We start from the raw sequence: 11,759 nt of genomic DNA, 5'->3' as shown, positions 1-11,759 counted from the left end.
AGAATAAACTCCTTTGATGTTAGATTGAAATTAGAGGTGCTGGTGTGAACTCACGGGTAGTCAAGGTAGACTGATAGATGGTGGATGAATAGATGATAGATAGATAGATGGACCGATAGATATGGGTAGTTAGATAAACAGTTATATTTATGTGGCTATGTATATATTGCTATGCCTACATGTGTATGTTCAACTATAATTTACCACAAGGTTTATTTAAGCCTTCTCTCTCCCATTGCTATTTGTAATTTCTTTCTCTGAGAGTGAAAAACATGACTATCATCTGCAATTGATTTACTTATTTGTTCAATCTTAGATACATCTCAAGTAGTTGTAAAATGGCTAACCCATGTCTATATGTAAAACATATTAACAATTTTTTTTGGCTTTCACATTACCATTGCCAGTCAAAACACAATTCTCCAAAACTGCTTAGTCAGGTTCTTTTCCATCCATGTGTCTGATAAATTCCTTTTTTTCCCCTTTATTTTACATTTATATCCTTCATCCTGACTACTTCCTTTCAGGATAATCTTCCACTTCACCACTTTTCTCTTGATATTCCACTTTACCACTTTTCTCTTAATTAAACCATTAATTAAATTTCTAATGCAAATTATCTTTTTCTTCCAATTTGGCCATTTTAAAAACTCCACATACCATTTCTGAAAAATTCTTGACCTTTTAAAAAAATTTGACACCGTTCTACATGTGTTTAATTACATTAAACATGAATAGCTATACTCTGAATCTGATTATTTTAGCATTTCCAGTTTTTTTTTTGGATTCTTTAATTTTATAATTCTGGATTGTATTTTTGTGTTTGGCTGTAAATACTTTGAATTAGATGGCTTCTCAAAGCATGTGGTGAGTTTCATTTCCCATTTTCCTTATTCAAGTGTTGTGGAGTAAAAATCCCAACTGCTATCAATTTGATTTTTTAAAACTTAATATTTAAATTATTTATATGGCCATGATAAATGAGTAGTCTTTAGTCTTCTCAGGTCTTAAGATAATTACGAGTTAATGTTTTATAAGGCAGTGAGTGAAAGACACAAATGTCCAAGAAAAAAACTTAGTCTGAAATATTTCAATTTATAATATTAAAAATAATCAGATAAAATGCAAAATTTTTGATGTGGACATGAGTCCATTCTTGAGATATTTACAATTCTGAGTGTAAGTAGAAATTATTTTTCTTCTTCTTTTCATCATTTTCTCATAAGAAGAAGACAAAAAAATGTCTCCCTCATTAAACACTAAGAATCTGTTTTGGAGTAGTTTCTTATTTTGTGAAGTAATTATCTTCAAGTATTTTGAAACTATAGCATTCAATATTAATATTGATGATATTCTTATTTTCTTATTTGTGGTATCTATACGTGAACTTTCTCTATTTTCAACAGATGCATTACAAATAGCAAGTGCATAAAAATTAACATAATGCAATGCAAGACAGAAAGAAAGGATACACTGGACAATGAGAAATGATAAACTGGATGGCATTGACATCAGATTATCAATTAAGAATAAAATGTTAGTGAATTTGAAAATACCACAGTAAGAAATTTCCCAAAATAAATACACCAAAAAATAAAATAAGCCTAAAAAGTAAAGACCAAAGCATCCATCAGCTGTGGGAAAATTTCAAGCAGTCTTATCTAAGGTAAATTGAGTCCCCAAAGGAGAGGAGAAAAAAAAAATGTAAGGAAATAAAGCCTAAAAACATTTCAAATTTGATGAAAACTATAAACTGATTGATACAAGAATGTCAATGAAATCTATATATAAGAAATATGATGAAAATTCTATAATCAAATTTCATATGCCTATACATACATTCAACATATATAAAACCATGTTTTACCTAAAACAATAATAAAACAAAACTAAACTGTTATCTAATAAGCTAACAAAGAATATAATAGTAATAGAACAGGCAATCATCCCAAAGGCTGAAATACAAATAATTAATAGTGAAATTAAATATAAATAATGTAAATATCCCAATAAAAGGCAGGGATGATAACACCGGGGTGGAAAAAATCACTATATATTACCTAATAAATCCTCTTTAAATATAAAGAAAAATATATTTTCAAAGAAAGGGTGGGAAAAAATATAACATACTAATGTCAATAAAAATAAATCTAAAGGAATTAGATGTACATCAGCCATAATAGGTTCCATACAAAAGATTATTATGAGAAATTAAAAAGTAATTTCATAAAGATAGTTATTTATTCCTTAGGAGGACATAGTTTATGAAGTAAAACTGATAGAACTACAAAGAAAAACAGATAATCCCACAATTATAGCCAGATTTAATATCTCCTCTCCATAGTCAATATAATAATTAAAAAGAAATTATAAAAGAATGTAGAAGATGACTATCCATCAACTTGACCTGATTAATTTAACATTTATAGGAGATTCCACTCAAAACAGAAGAATGCATATTCTTTTCAGGTACACACAGAACATTCACCAAATACCATGATATGGGCCACAAAACAAGCTTTGATAACTTTTTAACAAATATTCAAGTCACACAATATGTTCTTGAATCACTATAGAACTGATGAGAAATAAGTAACAGAAGTCTGGAAAATCCTTATTGTATGGAAAATGAATAGAATAAGTAATTAATTCATGAACCAAATTTAAAAAGGAGGAAAATAAAATATTTTGAGCAATTATTAAATTGAATTAAAATACAGTATATTATAATTTGGGAAGCAGATAAAGCAGTATTTATTGATATGCTTATAGCAATAAACAATTTTATTAAATATGAGAAAGTTCTTAAAACAATGCCCTCCAATTGTACATTAAGAATCTCAAAAAGGGGGGGCGCCTGGGTGGTTCAGTGGGTTAACCCTCTGCCTTCCGCTCGGGTCGTGATCCCAGGGTCCCGGAATCGAGCCCCACATCCGGCTCTCTGCTCAGGAGGGAGCCTGCTTTCTCCTCTCTCTCTGCCTGCCTCTCTGCCTACTTGTGATCTCTGTCTGTCAAATAAATAAAAATAATTAAAAAAAAAAACTAAATGTAAGGATTTTAGCATTGAAAATGAAAACATAAATTTTTGTATTTTTAAATAGATTTAAAGAAAATTTATGTAGACACAATATAAGGTTGCAGAAAGCATTAAAATGTCTAATTCAGGGGTGCCTGGGTGGCTCAGTGGGTTAAAGCCTCTGCCTTCAGCTCAGGTCATGATCTCAGGGTCCTGGGATCGAGCCCTGCATCGGGCTCTCTGCTCAGCAGGGAGCCTGCTTTCTCCTCTCTCTCTGCCTGCCTCTCTGCCTGCTTATGATTTCTGTCTGTCAAATAAATAAATAAAATCTTTAAGGAAAAAAAAAAAGAAACTCAAAAAGGAAAAAAAAATACAGAAGTAAGTAGTTAATATGAAATAATAAAAAATAAAAATGGAAAGAAATGAAATAGAAAATAGAGAAGTAGAATACTATAGAAAATTTATAAAATTAAAATTTGGGTATTTCAGGAGATTATTGTAATGAATAGAACCACAGTCAGAATTAGGGGGGAAAAGAGTCAGAAATTACTATTATCAAGAATCAAAGAGAATGTAAATCCTGATGTAGACCCACCATACATATATATTCAGTTTATTTGGAAAAACATGTCAAGATAATGTACTGGTGCTAGAACAAATGAATAGCAATATGAAAGATAATAATAGTAACTTTTTCTCTTTATAATCCACAGTATACAAGGAGTGGCTTGCTATTTATTATATACCTAAATATAATAGCTGAAACTACAAATTTCTGGAAGATAAAAAAATCTTAATGACCTTAAATTTGACAAAGATTTCTGAGTTATAAAAATAAGCAAGCACACATGAAGCACAACCCATTAAAGAAAAAAACTGATAAATTAAACATCATCAAAATGAAGAACTCTTTTTATAACACTGTTAAAGAAAGAAAGAACCAACCTACAGACTTAGAGAAAATAAAGGAATGCATCCATAAAGAGCACCCAAAACTCAATAATAAGAAAACAATCTTTTATTTTCTTAAATGGTATAGGAGTTGGATAGACAAATCACCAAAGAACATATAGAGAGAGGAAATAATCAATGGAAAAGATACTCAACATCACTAAATATTTGGGAAGTATAAACTGAAGCCAAATTGAGAGATCTCTAAACACCTATTAGAATGACTAAAATTCAAATACCCATAGCAAGTGTTGTCAAGGATGTGGAGTAACACTACTGGCAGTAATGCAAAATTGTATTTCTTTGGAAAGTAGTTGACAGCTTCTTAAGAAGTTAAATATATATTTACTGTATCATCTAATCACTATAGTACTTGGTGTTTAGCAAAAATAAATGAAAACATTTGTCTGAAGACTTACACGTGATATTTATAGCAACTTTCTTTGTGATAGTCAATTACTGGAATCTATTCCCAAGTAGGGAATAGATGTTTATATAAACCATACAAAGAAAAATAACTCAGCAATGAAAATAAATGAATATAGAGATACTAAGTAGATGGATAAATTTCTAAGTAAATTTGCTATGTGAGAGAAGTCAAAGAACAGATTATTCCATTTACATAAATTTCTAGAAAATGAAAACTAATCTATGGTCAGGCCGATGGTTGTTTATGGACAGGGCAAGGTCTTGGGGAGGGATGAAAGAGAAACAGTACAAAGATGCACAAGAAAACCTGTGGGGAATGATGGTTATATGTTTTTTTGATCTTCGTTGTGGTGATGGTTTCACCAATATATACATATGTCAATATCAAACTGCACACTTAAAATATGTGGCATTTATTGGTTTTCAATTTTACCACAATAAAGCCATAATTCCAAAAAAAAAAAAAAAAAACCAAAGATACAATGAGACAGAAGCACTTTATTCTCTCCCTCTGTCTGCCTTTCTCATTTTTGGATATTTAAATAAAAGATCTCATGGTAATGAAAAGACTCAAACCTTGTATTTGTGTCATGCTTATCTAATATTGGTTTAATAATTATTTCTTTTAGGAGATAATCATTATCTAGCAAATGTCCAAGCAATATCCTGTTGCTCACTGTCATGGAATATGTAAGGCTCCACAAGCATATATCTATGTATTAAGATAAATAGTTACTATTTATCTAGTGAAACTGAATGCAGTTCATCTTTGAATAACTATCAGCTTTTCATCAATTATTTCACTACCCCTAAGGTTATTTAGCTGGTAGTCTTAATCCATTAGGGCTGCTATAAGAAGCCAGCATTGTGTGAGGGCCCTCTTCCTGGTTATGAAGCCAGTGCCTTCTTGCTGTGTTCTCCCATGGTGGAAGGGCTTAGGGAGCTCTGTGGAATCTTTTTTGTAAGAACACAAAACCCATTCATGAAGGTTCCATTCTCATGACCTAATAAGAATGTCCCAAAGACCCTGACTTCCTAATACCATCACATTGAGTGTTAGGATTCAATGTATGGATTTGGGGGGGAAGCAAACATTCAGACTAATAAGTTTCTAACTATATGAATATGCAACAAGATGCAAATTAAGATCATAATATAGTATCTTATTGTTAATGAAAACCAAGAATGGTATACATATATACATATATGTGGATTCATATTTATACTACATGAATGGATAATTAGATATACTAGCTATTTCTACAAAGTGAAAAAAGCAAATAAGGTAAAGATCCATAAAAGGCCAATATAAAATGCTATGTGCATGGAATAGCTTTATGTCTTCTCTCAAAAAGCAATGCCTGGGCAAAAATAGTAAATTCATAATGTTTTTCGCAACAACATATTGGCATTTACCTTGAATATCTAGTATAATGAAACTCAGCGGGCTATGACATACTTAGGTTACATAGTTAATGTGACTTAATGAGGTCACATTAACCTGAATGTGCATGTTACAATAGGTTAAGCCCCTGTTCTACCTGACTGCACAATGTTCTATATTTTAACAATTCATCCTACCCAAGTGTCATGGACCTCTCCAATGGATGCTTATTTTCAGTTCACTAATCATTCCTGGATCTTACTTTAGCCACCTAACACTCTGGTTCTGCAGTGCTATACCTAGATAAAATTGGTCACTTTTTAAAGTAAAAATCAAGATGATTATTAAATAGTTAAACAGGAAACTAAAATCTAAGTAAATATTTAACATTATGTTAAAGGTAATATAATAAAGAGTGCTGTAGAGTAGAGAAATTTTTTCTTGTCATATTCTCATACTTTCTTATCTGTCCCCCCCCCCCCCAAGGATAGATTACACAACTTTTGTCGGAGTTGTGGACACCTCAGAGAGAACAGAAAGTATCAGCATAGAAACACTGATAGAGAATTAGAAAAATCATTCTCTGGTGCAAGGATAGGAATATTTTCACAGAGAATTTTTTAAAAGATCAAATTACTTTATGTTCCAGAATCATATGTATTTTATGTATGTGTGCACCTATGTAAGGACACATGCACATATGAATGTCTGAACACATTAGAGACAGGATTAGAGAGAGTTTCATATGTAAAATCAAAGAAAATAGAACTAGTTGAGGAACTAAGAACTCTGCTATTTGGATTACAAAAACACAATAGTGCATACTAATAGACAACAACCCATTTTTTTACATAAAATAGAATAACTTGTAAGAGAAAAACACTGTATCATTTAATACCAATATTATATCCAAATAAGATCTGCCTTATACAAAACTATGATTGCACTAATTCTTGTTCATGCTTTGTTTATATTTATAAGTTCCCTACCCACCACCACAATGCCTTTCTGAAAGAAAATGTATTTCCTCAACCCATTAATTCTGACCTAGCCACACAATTGGCTTTGGCCAATGACATGCACATGGATGTGATATATGACATGTTTAGGCTATAATTTCAGATGTCATTACATGGTTTGATAAAGCACTGCCACCTGAATCCATCCTTGAGGCTTGGCTTTCGGTATAATAATACGATACGGAGATGAGTCAGGTCCAAACGTTGTGGCCAAAAATTCCCTAGTCAAGTCCAGTGGAGCTGTGGCCAAACTCATATAATAAATTCAAGGAATAAAATGTATTCTTTTAAGCCACTGAGGTTTTTTTGTTTGTTTGTTTTCCTACTGGAGCAAAAGCTGACTAATGTGCCTTAAAAGAGATGCTGAAAGTAAAGAAGATGGTAGAGTACCATGGTTTTTTAAAATAAGTTTTTATGTATGTCAGTATTCTGTTCACTATATCTAAATATTAGTATTTAAATTTACTATTTAACACATTACATGTAATTTATTCCAAAATTCTAATTAACAATATAACACATGTTGGTATATTGCTTTGCTTGTTTTATTTGGTTTTGCAACGTGGTTTCAAGTTCATATTGCAACAAGTTAACAAATTAATAAGTAACAAGTTAACAAATCCCTTCAAACATTATTAAGGAAAGAAAGATATATGAACTCAAAGATGTATGTACTCAACTAATGACATACAGTCAAGATTTTTATGTCACTGGTGTGTAGGCCAAGTTAGCCATCTCCATTACTACAAAATGAAGTCTTAGTAAAGAAGTATTTTTAGCTGGACCTGAAATGTCCTATCCTATGCAACATTTAACATTAAATCACAATTTATAAGGTGTGTTTACTACTCATTTCCCTAAATCATTACTGTTTTGTTTTTATATAAGAATGGCAGTTAATAATTCTCTTCTCAATAGAAGTGACATTTAGATCAAGAGAAAACAGTCTGACTCAAGAAGAAAAATGGTTAATCCTTTAAGATGCTGAATTTTTCTAATCCCTTGAGTAATATTTGCCAAAGACAATAAAAATTTCTAATATACCGTGTTTGTTATTTACTAACTGCCTGAAGTATGCAGATTACACAGAAAAGCCTATTAGCAGATTATATAATCTAAAAAAAAATGTTTTTCTAATATTTGTATTGGAAGTGTGAATTTGAATTTTATATTTTGGGATTTGTATATGAAATTGAAATGCAACATACAGTTTGTAATATTTGATGTGCAAGAGGAGTCTCAAAGCTGTTCATCTTTCTACACAGATAGTATTTGATTTAAGATTCTATTATCATTAAGCTTATCAGCAATTTCCAAAATGGTCTAAATAACAGTGCCCCCTTCCCAAACAACTCAAACCTAAAATAAATAAAGAAAAAGAAAGAAAAAGAAACTGACTGAGACAAAATGTATTTTGAGAGTAGACCTATTCCTATAAGAGGGAGTCAGTACATAGGATTCTTTGCCCTTAATCCCCTCAGGGAAGTAGACTCTACAAAAACTATGGTTTAAATGTTTATGAATCATGTTACTGGTGATATAAAAAGCTATCAAATTTATGAATATATTTATTCCTATTATTCCCTAGAGGAAACATCCAGGGTTTAAAAACATTGTAGTTATGTGATCCATGGTACTCTTTTTTTTTCCTTCCCAATTCATATAACCTAAGGGCTTCATGTAGTTTCCTTAGCTATGAATTTAAATGTCTCGTCTATTTTTCTTCCAAATGTTTTGCTTTTCTGTGTTAACCTTTTTATCCATCTATATTTAGTTTGGTCTGTAAATAGTAAAACTGCTGACTGAACTACCTCAGAAGAAAATGGACCTGAAAATCAAGGAAATAATTTTAACTCTTTGGAGTCATTCTTAAAACAGTATTTAGTAGTGAAATAGAGCAAATTCATAGAAAGCCTGTCCTCTGAAATGATAGCATATGGGAATATTACTTGCAGAATTATGGATCCCTGCCATTTGCATATCTTTAGAGAATATGTAGTCTAAATTCCTCCCTTAATTTTATAGGGAAAAAACAACCACCACCATGCCCAGAGACCTAAAGCTCACGTAACTAGTTCCTTGGCAGATTGATAAATATTGAGATGTCTTGATTTCTGTGAAAGCATATTTTCAGTTTAGAAATATTCCTTGTATTTGATTCATGTATTCTTAAGAAAAACTTGACAAATCATTCAGAGTAACATTTTATATTATCAATTTATCTCATTTACATGTTAATATATAAGGGATACAGGTAAGTTTAAGTAATTTTTAATAGTATTTTTATTTAAAAAACATCTTTAGATGGCTCAGTCAGTTAAGTGTCTGCCTTTGGCTCAGGTCATGATTCCAGCCCCATATCAGGCTCCCTGCTCAGTGAGGAATCTCCTTCTCCCTCTCCCTCTGCCTCTCCCCTGGCTTGTGCTCTCTCTCTCTTTCTTTCAAATAAATATATGAATAAATAAATAAAATATTTTTAAAAATATATCATAGGATCTCCAGTTTCTGGTCAGACATGTAACAAACTTGAAAGTAATCACTTCCTTCCTCCCAACAAGTAAAAGTCTGAACACATTGAAAATCAACTCTCTGTATGGCGCCTGGGTGGCTCAGTTGGTTGAGCAACTGCCTTCCGCTCAAGTCATGATCCCGGACTTCCAGGATAAGAGTCCCGCATCAGGCTCCCAGCTCCTTGGGGAGTCTGCTTCTCCCTCTGATCTTCTCCTCTCTCATGCTCTCTCTCACTCATTATCCCTCAAATAAGTAAATAAAAATCTTAAAAAAAGAAAGAAAGAAAGAAAATCAACTCTCTCTAGATTCATCAGAGAATTAAAGCCACAGTGCAAGCTGCTACCCTGAAAAATTTGAAATATAAATTACAACTATAATATAAAGAATAACAGCTCACCAGGGCCAGAAACTGGAAACTGGTAGGAACAGTTAAACAGGGTAATTGAGTAAATACTAGATAGACACTAAGTACTTCCTAGCTTAAAAGATTAAACCTCCTGGGGAACGCTACCTTGGGAGGAGTGTCTTCACCCTTTTGGGAGTTTTACTACCAGAAGCCCAATCAAATTCTCAGGGTAAAAAGCAGAAAAAATTCTCCTCATACTTCAGGATGCAGGGTGGAGAACTAACCATTTTGAATAAAGCCTAGAGTGCTTGTTCTCCTAACAAAGATCTTCCTTCAAGAAAACTGTTTTGCCAGAGTTTAATTTAATTACCTTGGGAAGGTAAATCGTTAACTACAGCCTACTTATGAATGTTTACAGCAGCTTTATTCTTACATGCCAAAAATTGGAGACAACCAAGATGTCCTTCAATAGGTGAGGGAACAAATCATGATATATGCATATAAAGGGATAGTATAATAAAAGGAAATCATCAACACACGAAAAGACATGAAGAAAATTTAAACGCATATTGCTAAGTGAAGGAAAAAAGTCTGAAAAGCTGTATAACTATGTTTTTGTCAATATAATATTTGCACTGCTAAAAGTAAAACAGGCAGGAAAGACTGTATTCAAGACCACTGGAGTAGAAGAGAGAGGCTGAACTCAACTCCAACTGAAGCAAGTCAGAAGGGTTTTTAAGCACAGGGGCTGTCTAGTGGAAATGTACTTGAGGAAGTCAGAGAGGAGGCAGATTAGTGAGATGTGTGTAAAACATTAGTTACTCCTGAGTAAATGTTATTCCTGGTCAAAAGTTTTTCTCCATAATTGGGCCATCAGTGTTTGCCAATCAGTGCCCTTGGAAGTTAGGCTCCTACTTTGGCACAGGAAGATAGGGTTGCTATCTCCTTCCACGCATACATTTCAAAGACATGATTACTAGATTGTTAATAAAAGGTTACAAAACTGGCTAGAGGCTGGAGAAGATGTACACACATTTCAAAGCAGCAGAGAAAGAATTAACAAGTTTTCTAAAGTATGTGCTCTAAGAAAAGGAAGGATAGGGGTTATAGAAAGAAACCTGTCTAAAATTTAGTTATGCTGAGGGGAACATTAAGGAAGTGCTGTTCATTTTTTCCAACTATATGGCATTGTGGAAACGGCAACACTATAGATAGATCAGTAGTTCTAGAGAAAAACCAGTAGTTGCCAGGGCTGTGGAAAGCTTTGTGAAGAGGTCAGGGATAAATAGGTAGAGCACATGGGATTTTTAGGGCAAAGAATCTATTCTATATGATACCATAATGATGTATGCAAGATGTCCCAAAGAATTATACAACACAGGATATAGACATGTAAACTAGGACATTTAGTTAGAAATTACGCACCCTATACTGGTTCACTGATTTTAACAAATACACAACACAAATGCAGTATGTTAATAACAGAAGAAACTGTGGGTAGTGAGGGGACTGGAAATAGAGAAAACTCTACATTTTATTCAGTTTTTCTGTAAGCTTAAAACTTCTTTAAAAAGTAAAATCCATTTTTTTGAATCATAACAATATTTTACATTACCCCAAAGTTTCATGCCACTACTTTAATCATTCATTTCCTCAAAGCAGTATCAGATGTATCCTCAATGTTTGTTTTATATCATTTGGGATTAAATTATACTTAGATAAAATATAAAATACATTGCATAAAAATATTAATAGCATAACTGAAAAAACTTTAAAAGTTGTATTCCATATTCCCTTTTATTATGCTAGTAAAATACACTTTTCTTGTGTTCCACTTAAAAAGTTCCCTTTAAAGTTTACTTTATATGAATTAACTTTTTTTTTTTAAATCAGAATTACCTATTGTCTCAGCAGCTTTGAAAGAAACTATGTTATCTTCAGTGAGTTTCTCTCTACAAATTATAGATTGATAAAATCTGAATTATTTTTTCAAGGACAACTTGTAAGTCTTCTCTTCTACTAAGCTATGTATGAAATGTCAATTTAGAAAAATGCTTGTCTCCTATAAGGTTATCTTATTGCACTCCTATGTAGCTACTCTTA

This window comes from Mustela nivalis, assembly GCF_964662115.1.
Source record: "Mustela nivalis genome assembly, chromosome: 15".
Classification (NCBI taxonomy): Eukaryota; Metazoa; Chordata; class Mammalia; order Carnivora; family Mustelidae; genus Mustela; species Mustela nivalis.
Note: the sequence above shows the minus strand (reverse complement) of the source record.